We start from the raw sequence: 10,566 nt of genomic DNA on the forward strand, positions 1-10,566 counted from the left end.
ATTGTGAGGAAAGCCATGACAGCAAGCTCTTTGTGCCATCTGTGTCTTTTCAGTGCCATCTAAATCTCAAGGAAACCCCTGAGAACTTCTACAGATAGATCCTGAGAGATGGCACTGGTCAGGCTGAAGTCAGGCCTAGGTCATCCTATAGAAAAGGAACTCGAGTTCTTGCAAGAAGTCCATGTGCCATGTGCAGAGCTCTGAGAGCTGCTCTGCGCATGAGTCAGAGGAGTTGTAATTAACAGGTCAAACCTACTTTCCCAGCCAGCTTTGCCACACCCTAATCACCTCTCTCCCTCTCTCTCTCTCTCTCTCTCTCACACACACACACACACATACACACACACACTTTGTAGCAAGACAAAGACCCCATAAGAAATGAGCATAGAAAGACTACCCACTATTAAACTTAGTTCTAGAAAATAACTATGCCATGAGTTATTTTTGAAGGGACTTTGAAGGAAAGGATTGTTGTCTGAGTAACACTTTTCTATTGGAAGTGAGTTGGGACAAACTGAACTTCATCAAATTGCTCAGGAGAGAGGTGAGTGTCTGCCCACTCCTTGGCTTTCCACTAAGGAATATTCTTCAGTATGAAAGGCTAGATGGAGGGAAGGCTATTCTCTCATTGCTTAAAAGTGTAGGGATGGTAATTGAATTAGTAAAATAGACCCAAAGCTATTATCACTATGACCATCAACTCATAAGCTAACAATGGATTCATTTCCACTAGGGAGAAGACAAAAGCCAAAAGAAATTTAACCCTTAATGAAACAAAGAAAACTGGAGGACTGGAGCCAAACATTCTTCTGAGTATAAGTAATGTCCCATGTATGCTGGCTGTCAGCTCCCTTTCATTGAGAAATTAAAGTCAAACTTGTATAAGAAAAAATTGGAACATACCTTGTTTCAAAACTGGGGAGTCTGATTGAGACAGTCACCTTAAGATGATAAATTCTTGGGCCAGGGATTTAGCTCAGTAGTTCTGGCGCCTGCCTCACAAGCGCAAAGTCCCAAGTTCACTCTCTGGTACTAAAAAAAAAAAAGTAGCTAAGATGATAAATTCTTTTCTTCCTTTCATTCTCTTTGAGTGCTGTTTCTTGGGATTAGTTGGTTCAGTTGTCTCCTATTACATGTCTCTATTGGTCAGGGAGGATGGCCCATGTAACTCCAAGTGCACATAGTTTACCCCCTGATGCAGAGATGTTTATTCTCAAATTCTAGTTTGCAATGGTCCTGGTAAAGTAAGATTGCTTTGTCCTCCATTGCTGGCCCTAGGAGATAAGTTCCTGTGATTTTCAAGTCTGTGAGTCACTGACACACCTTGTGGACTTCATCAAGCAAGAAAGAGGAGTTCTCATAAAAAAGAATACATAACCGACTAATGAGAGAGAGAGAGAGAGAGAGAGAGAGAGAGAGAGAGAGAAAGTGACAACGTTCTTTTCTACATTAACCTGCTTAAGAATTCTTGATTTGTGATCAAGATAGACAACCATTGCAAATTTACACAAACATGACTTAATTGACACTGTTTATTCATATCTTTTAAATTTATAGTTCAAACAATATCATTTGATGTACATCAATTAAAGACTTACAGAAAATAATGCCATTGCCTTGACCAAGAATCAGTTACAACCACCATTTTGGAATCATCTAGATTCACTCTATTTTCATTACTCATAAAAGGTGCCCTTCAAAGGTGAAGGGTACTGAAGTAATCAGTCTTAACCAAAGGAGGTAGTTCTTATTCCTTCATGGGTGCATTTATTCATCCAACAGAGGCACGTGACAAATGGCATGCACAAATGTGGCTTAATTTATTATTTTTAGAATACAAATCACTCATGAGGTTAGCGCTTTGATAACAATTAACAATATATACGTATTTAAGCTAGCAGAAAACATAAGCCAAACTTCACAGATCTACAGTGCAAAGACACGGCAGCACTCCCGAACGCTTTGGGGAATGGATCTTACCATAACAGCATTTTCCCGGCTATTTCAGCCAATCACAAGTACCACGAGTTGGCCTCACTTTTACAACACCTTCTTACTGACTTATGTTTGATCAGGGTTCACGGTGTCCCAGATTTGTTCTCTAGCTTTTCCGGAGAACTTTCACATTATAAGGTGACCCATTTTTATCATCCTGTATTTATTTTCATGCAGAATTATTCATCCTTGAAAAATTCTGAGGAAGATGGAATAATTCTCTAAATAATAAAAACTTATAGCCTTTTTCTTTGATAATACCCGTAGTAAAGAGGTCCTGAGAAGTTGCTGCCAGGAGGTGCCAGAAGATAAGGTCAGGAACTGGCATTTATTCATGAAAATAGTAGCCCGGAGAGTTCAGATTTATTATTTTTTAAGGTCTCTGGAAAAGGCATGACAATGCCTTTAACAAGCATTCTGTACAGGAATTCTGCACACCACTGACAGCAAACCAGCGCTTCTATCTCAGACTGCATTTGGGGGGATTCTGCAAAGCTAATGGCTTAAGTGCAAATCGTCATTGTGTCAGAGGCAGCTGGCACTGCTTAAGAGAACTCGAGGTTCTGCAGAGGGAAGTCTCATTCAGGACATTCTCCCTTCTTCTACTATTATAAATACATACTTAGGCATTTGAGAGCAAGGGATAATCCATGGAGTCTTATAATACTAAAAGAGAAATAGGTTTCCCACTGGAAGTGTTCTGTGAAAAGCACAGATATCTTAGCATAAATCTGTTCTCATGCAAAAGGATAATTGCTATTCCTAGGCTTTTTGTGCATGCTTGTTTAAGACTTTTGGTGAATATACTCATCCATATTTGAACTTTGGGGATTATCCATAATAAACTCTTGTATCTGCACTTTCCGTCCTGTTCATACTTGGGGAATGTATTTCAACAAAGCGTATTGCATTTTTTGAAAAACTCAGACTCAGCCCACAAATATTGAGCTATAAAAACCATGGAATCTAGAGAAAATGATGAGAAAGACTAAATATTGATTGGAAAAAGAATGGATTAAAAATTCCTGACTTGTGGGTAACTACAAACAAAAATTTTGAAAAATTGTCCTATTTTCCTGAAGGCAAACAAATTGCAGCAGAACATATACAATTTCAATATGCAGCGTATTTAGGAGAAAGGTGAAGCAATTTTGTCACCCTAGGAACTTCAGAAATATCACCTTCTCAAAGCAAAGAACCATTGTATAATTTCTGACATTATTATACAATTTATTGGATAAAATTTCACCTAAAATGAGTAAAAAAAATGGATAATTTTCTAAACAGATGAATACTAATGGACAAAATCTCTTCGTCAGGCTCCTTTGGAATCTCGGGCATTTTTAACAAAGATAAAAATATGATAAAAGCCAAATGGAACTGGAAGCTGGAAATAAGCAAACATGATTGTCAAGGCCCAAGGTAAAAACTGGATTTGTTTGGTCTCTTAAATTGAGACACCAAAGTTCAGAACAGTACTACCAAATAGCTGGATCTGTTGGAAAACAAAACCCAACAAAACTCAATTTTTCCTCTAATGGGCCTGTGTGCCTTTTTCTTTTGATCCTAGGTATAGTAATTTGTAGAATATCCTCTTTAAAAGGCAGACGTCACCATGGAGACAATCCATAGAAACCGTTTTTATCAGTCACTAGACTTTGCTGTTCTGTCAATCAATTTTGCATTCTGTTTTTTGCCAGCACACACTTGTGTGTGTGTGTGTATACGTGTGTTTGTGTGTGTGAAATCTCGCCCTTTTTACATGGAAAGAAACATCCAAAATGTTTATTTCTGTTGACTATTTTAGGAAAACAAATTTACAATAAAATTAAAAAGAAATAAACATTTAAAAATAAATTTATCCGTTGAAATTTTATCCAGATTTCAAAAGTCCATATGTAGCTTCCATCACTAGGCTTATTTATTTTATGGAATTAGCGTAAGTGTTGGTGAAAGTACATTAAAGAAGATGACACCTGTATTTGGCGTAAAAATGTACGTCCAAGGTAGACTAGTTCTGTGTCTGTAGAACCCCAGAAGATAATTCAAAATAGCACAATGACTTGGGTGTTAACATGAAGATCTGAATCTTTATCCCTCATATAGTAGGCAGTCCCTACTCAGGGCTATCATCTGCTGTTTGCCATAATTTATCTTCCAGTGGCAAGAGAATAGATCCTTGAGAATAATCAAAAGAATTTAGAACCTATGTATGAGATTTTCTGAGTTTTCCTTGTTGATAGCTAATTTAAACTTTTAAATAGTTGTCATATGTGCAGGCTAGGTTTTGCAACTTTAGGTCAGTTTACAGCCTACAGAAAATCATTTTCCTATCTCATTAAAGAAAGGAGGATAAAGTCATGCCTGCTCTATGGTTAGTAATTACTGTTCACTGCTAGTTGACAGTTGGGTTAAAGATCTTATAAAAATAAAACTAAATAAAGAAACAGGAGCCACACAAATTATCTTTCCGACCAAATTCTAGTAAACATTCCACAAATTAATGATGTTAGTTTTTATTTCATTCATTCCTTTTATGACTATTTATTGGGCAGGCTGATACTGTTGGGGAGAGGTACGGACAAAGGAGGTGTTTGTTTGTTAATATGGGATCTAATTCTATGTTTACAAACTGATGGAGATGATCTCACTGAAGTGAAAACAAAACTATGCATTTGCTCCATAGAAACTGAAACTGAAAGGCCCCATCCTAGGATTAAATGTGAAACACAACATTTTCTCTTGAACATCCCACAGTCCTTCACTCTTTGGGTGCTCTTTGTTTCCACTTCTGGGGCTCCATAAGAAAGGTCTAAAACCAAAATCTTGCAGTATATTTTCTCTCATCTAGAGTCTCCTTATTGCTCTTCTCCTAGGTCTTTCTATTGTTCTCCAGTTTGTTAAATCATTTTTATCAAGGTAATTGTATTTTTTAGAGTTTGATATACCAACTTAAGGTTAAAGGGATACATTTAATTTTTCACATGAAGCAAGAAGATACATTTTCCTCAGTGGATGTCTGATATAAAATATTTTCTGTCTTCACTAAATGGACATAAGTAGTTCCCCAGTAAAAGGTTTAACCTTTTATCTTATTTAAAGCCTAGGAACTGGAAGTGAAGAGTGGAAGGACTTGCAGCAATGCCAGGAACACATCCGAGGAGATGGCTTACTTCCTAAATTATTTTAACACAAACCTGACTTCTCCAATCTCTTGTGCCTTCCTTCTCTTTCTTTCTGTCCTCTTAGCATGCCTAACATATTTTTATTAGAGGGAAGACTTTTATCTAGAACACAGATTAATAGGTGCTGAACCCAGAAGTAAACATTACAGTTTCGTGGCAACATGGACTCACTTCAGAGCTGCTGCTTCTTCCTAAGACTGACGTGAAGATGTTAGTTTCTCCCATATTTGGATAAAGTATGTGAAATGCAGCACACTGCTTAAGATGAATTCACTGAAGACTATGGCTGGTTATCAATTCAGTTGTCATTGTGCTTTGTATTTATTTAGTACAAACTGTGCAGAATTGAAGAGATAAAAGAGCATGAACCTGTACACTGAAACACACTGCAAATGTCAGACCTGCAGCACGTGTAGAACACTTCCCAGGTCCCCTCATTTGAGCAATGAGGAGGTTTAGGTCCAGAAGACCAAGGGACACATGGGTCTAAGATAAAAAGCTAGAAGAGAATCCAGATTTTCAGAATGTCCCCGTATTCAGCAAACCCGTGCCTACACTGAGAATGTAAGGAGAAAGAAATTATAAAAGAAATAAAAGGGGCTACAGACAATGGCCAAGGTACAGAATTTCTCACTAGACTCAATCAACCATGTTAGCCATGTGTTAAACTGAGGCCATGTGGTCAGTCTTAGGGAGATTCCAGCACAATCATAGAAATAAATAAATTAAGGGAGATTCCCAGATAAAATTTGGGGTTACTATCAAGAAAATGAAAGATGACTCTAATGAGGCAATAGCAATAAAATTACTACATGCTTCCTGCCTAAATTTCTCCCCTACTAGACTAGCTTGAGAATAAGACTCATTTTCATAGCCAAATAGCCACTGAGTTTTGTTGAGTTTTTCCTCAACAAAAAAGAAATTCACTCTATAATAAGAGGGCTCCTTCCTTACCCTTTTAGTTCAAGCATCTCAAACTTCAGCTAGCAATTTAAAAATGATTTCTTTTCTCCCACTATATTGAGAAACTTTTTAAAGTAATTTAGATAGTCTGATTTCTACAATTCTTTCATCCTCAAGTACATGGACAAACTGAATGAAGCCAGGTCAAGCATTGCCTAATGGACAGTCTGTTTTAATAGGTGGATAAAAATGATTTGTATTTTCAGGACAGCTTCTCCACAGAGACTAAAGAACCTGGACCGATCTGCTGCCATTACTTGAGGGTTAACATAAATTCATATTCAAATCTTTTTAAAAATAAGCCATTGTTTTATGCTATGTTTAGAGGTATGGTACTTATTGGCAAAATGAATGACTGTTTTTATTGGGGAATGAAATTTGAACGTTTTATAAATAATAGTGATTATATATTTATAGCTTATATATCAACAGACTTTACTATTTTTTTACTATATGATTATGGTGAGATTATTTTAGATGAAATACATAAGATATACATTGAGTAATTAAATGAAAGGGTGAGTATATAAACTCACATTACATTGCGTGATTCTTGACTTAAAACTGAGATGTATTCTTGCTATTATTATTAATAAAATGATGAGAAGGAGGAGAATTAGGTAGTTTGGAGCTGTGGTCTTACATAGAATTGCTATAGATAATATAATATCAGACATTTATGAGAAGCACGTGGGCAAATAAGAAAAAAATCCATCAATTACACTTTTGCTGGTATATGAATTTAAATGCATATGTACACACACAAACACATACACAAATACACACACCTCCTGGGATCAAAATACTAATAGAAGACCTGATAGTCAAATTATGAAAAATATAAAATAATAGTCCACTTTTGACAGAACACAGCAGTGAAGAGTAAGCATAATATTATCTCCGCATAGTGGTTTCTATTGCAAAAATGAAAAGCCATAGGCAATAGAGCTCATAGAAGGTAGAATTGTATTTCACTAAACTTCTAACATTTTAAGTCAATTACTTATTATAGACCATCTGGTCCTAAATCTCTCTCTCATTCTTTCCCTTATTATGGCGTACATTCCCAAAGGTGGAAAAATATTACTACCAACCTTTAAGTTGTGATTTTCTATCATAGTCCAGCATATATAAAATACTTTACATCATTAAAAATATGTATGATTAAAATGATTTGACTCTTACTATTTTGAAGGAGAGCCCCTTTCACTGTACCTGAAGAGCAGAGTGACGGTCAGCTGTTCCTCCTATTTTCCTTGTCAGTCTTGGTGTTGAGGGCTGGTGAGATCAGGAGCAGCTTTCCTGGTAGAGCCCTGATCTAACAAAACAGAACTGAGGGCATCTGACACCCTCAGAGCCTCTGTGTTTGCTCTTTTATTTCTACCTTCATCTTCAAATCAACACCTCTTCCCCGTTCAGCAATATGGGAATTGAATTAATATGAGAAAATGAAAAAATGGTAACAAAGTCTTTGTAGGTAGGGAGGGATGGAGGAGTTGATGGGAGGGCCGGGGAAGGGGGAAAAATCAGAACCAAGAGAGATTATGTAAAGGTGCAAATTTCCAAGATGAATGTCATTATATTGTATACCTAAAGTGTACCAGTAAAATAAAATTTTTAAAGAATGGAGAAGTAAAAAAATTGTTTATACATCAAATAGCAACAATGTAATTTAGGAAGATGGTTTTGCCTCTTCTCTCTTGGCTTGTTTTCCACATTACTAATGATACAATCAGACAGCTGATTTTTCATCCATCATTCTCAGTATACTGCGGGAGCCAGTGCCGGCCTATTCAGCACCTCCTAGACAAGAGAAGTGTCTCTGAATAGAAAGCCAGCACCTAAATGTCTAAGGGCAATGAATAGTGGATACTCACCATCATCCCTCTCTTCTACCACAGTATCGCACAGGAGGATTTTTTTATTGGTTGTGACTCTCCCTTGAAATTCCAAAGATGTATGCGTTTCTCTTAGGCAAGAGTTTTATTCAGGCACTGAATGTTTTCCTTATTTCTCTGTAGTTTCCTTTATTCTTCTGTGAAACCTGAAAAAAAATTATATATGGAGCATCTTTTCTTGTATTGAACAAGGATCAGATGTGTAACAATTTTTATAAAATTCTATCTAGGAAATGTGTTGCTTATTTTCCAATCTAGGCCAATGGAGGGTCAAAGAGGAAGAAAGGGGGAAAGGGAGGGAGGGAGGGAGGGAGGGAAAGAGGGAAGGAATGATATAAGCACAAGATTTAGAAATTGAATTTGGACATTGAATTTAGATAGAATTTGTTTTGAACTTTGGTTCTCTGACTTTATGTGCTATACAAACTAAGGAAAAACATTCTCAAAACCTCAATTTCTTCATCTGTATAATGAATATATTCTTATAGTCTACTCCATGAGGATGTTGGAAAGACGAAATGATTTAATGCACATAGAGTACCATGTTCTCCACTTCACAGAGTATGTAGTTAGTTTAGCTAATTCATTTCTTAGGAAGAATTATTACCTTATTTACAAGACAGTCTTTATGCTGCTGATAGCTAATTGAAACGCTATGAGTCCATGAAATAGCCAAAGTTTAGAATAGCACCTCGTGTTCTACCAAGCCTGCAGACTTAAAGACCCAAAAGTCTACCTGAAGTCTAATTTATAACCAAAGAGGATCTTCCTAGATGCTTCTTAGGATATGAGAAATTTAGACAACAGGATAAAGGACTCCCTTTCTCTGGCCTGACTGCCCCTGACTGTCAGAGGAGGTGAGTAAGTGCCGCTTACCTGACTGTCTCCCTGGAGCTCTCTGAGAGAAGGAATGGGCTGATCTGAAAATCAAAAGAGGAGAGAAGCACAGAAACACAGAAAAGAGGAGTTATTTTGATTACATTACAATTCTTGGGTGACATGGGAAGAAATTAGAAGTCACCTAAGGAGCTTGTAGTGAACACAAAAGTCACTGTGAACAAATGAGGGACATACTTGAACCAGGCAGAGAAATAGATTAATATATCTGAATTTCTTGGCGACATTCGAAAATACTTCAGAGGAGGAAATCCATGTCTGTGGCAATCGTGTTGGCTATTAGGAAACAAGGATGCAAGTCCTGCGATGAAAATATTTCAAAAGAAAATTTTGAAAGTCTACACTGATGGTCACAGAATAGTGCATAAGGGTAAAATTCTGTGATTAAGGAAGTTTTAAAACTCTACGAGTGATACTAATAGTGCATTGGCACATTAATTTTATAAAAATAATATCTTTATAAATGCACAGTCCTCACAGTGTCTTGTACTCACTATATGTCCCAGTCTGGCCTCAAACTCACAGCTATACTCCTGCATTAGCCTCCCGAATAGTGAGACTTTAGGCACCCAATATCATGCCTGACTTCCCAATCTCATTAGTTAAGGTCGGTTTCTGTCTCTCATTGCAGATAAATGAAAGTGATTCTTATATGAGTTCAAGTCTCATGTTTACTAGCATGTTAGGGTATCCTTGTCTTTAAAGTCTAAATCATAATAGCTGCAAAACCTCAGGATTTTGCCCTTTAAGGACTCAATTTTCTCATTTGTAAAATGGAAATATAATAGCACTTATTTCCTAGGATATTTTGAGGACTAAATTAACTAATCCAAGCCTTTTCAATGTCAACCAAAAGTGTAGTAGGTGACACTTAAGAGAGGTTTTGTACTTCAGAAAATAGGTTATTTTACTAAAGGATTTGCAAAGAATTAAGACATAATAATCTTGATTAGTATGAGCATCCCGGTATTTCTGATGACATACTCATGATATTATTTCAGTTATATTTGCAATGATTACATGAAAAAATAATAAGTATAGGAAAAGTTTGATTTTCTCATATATTAAAAATATCTTATGCTAAAATACTCCTAGAAATATAGATTCACTAACTTATGTTTACAAAACTTTTATGCAGGAATGTTTGTTGGCTTGTTATTTACAATTACAAAATCCTGGAAATAATTCCTCTAATAGAAGAATTACATATAAATTATGATATAATCATGAATCCTTTCTAAGCAGCGAGAAGAATGACGTAAATAAATGCAAAGATATGAAGTGAAATCTAATCTCAAATGAGAAGATGTGCTTAAATCACCTATCTGCTCTTCTTTGATCTGCACACACACAATTTTATGTATGTAATGTAGAAAATATAGATAGAATAGCAATAAAGTTTGCTCTTGACAAGAAAAATCAAAAAATTGAGAGACTAGACTCAAAAAATTTAAAAAATAACATTTCATTATGCGCTCTTTGGTACTATTTAACAATTTTACAATGCTCATTTGGTTACTAAACAACTCCACAAAACAGGTGAAACAGTTCTAAAGATAATCAGTGAAGACAGTTATTCTTTAGTGGTTTTGTTTTTATTAAGGTTTTGGTTAACGCTAGGGAATTAT

This window comes from Heterocephalus glaber, unplaced genomic scaffold (assembly GCF_053883595.1).
Source record: "Heterocephalus glaber isolate CG9 unplaced genomic scaffold, H.glaber_assembly_v1.0 deba00001673, whole genome shotgun sequence".
Classification (NCBI taxonomy): Eukaryota; Metazoa; Chordata; class Mammalia; order Rodentia; family Bathyergidae; genus Heterocephalus; species Heterocephalus glaber.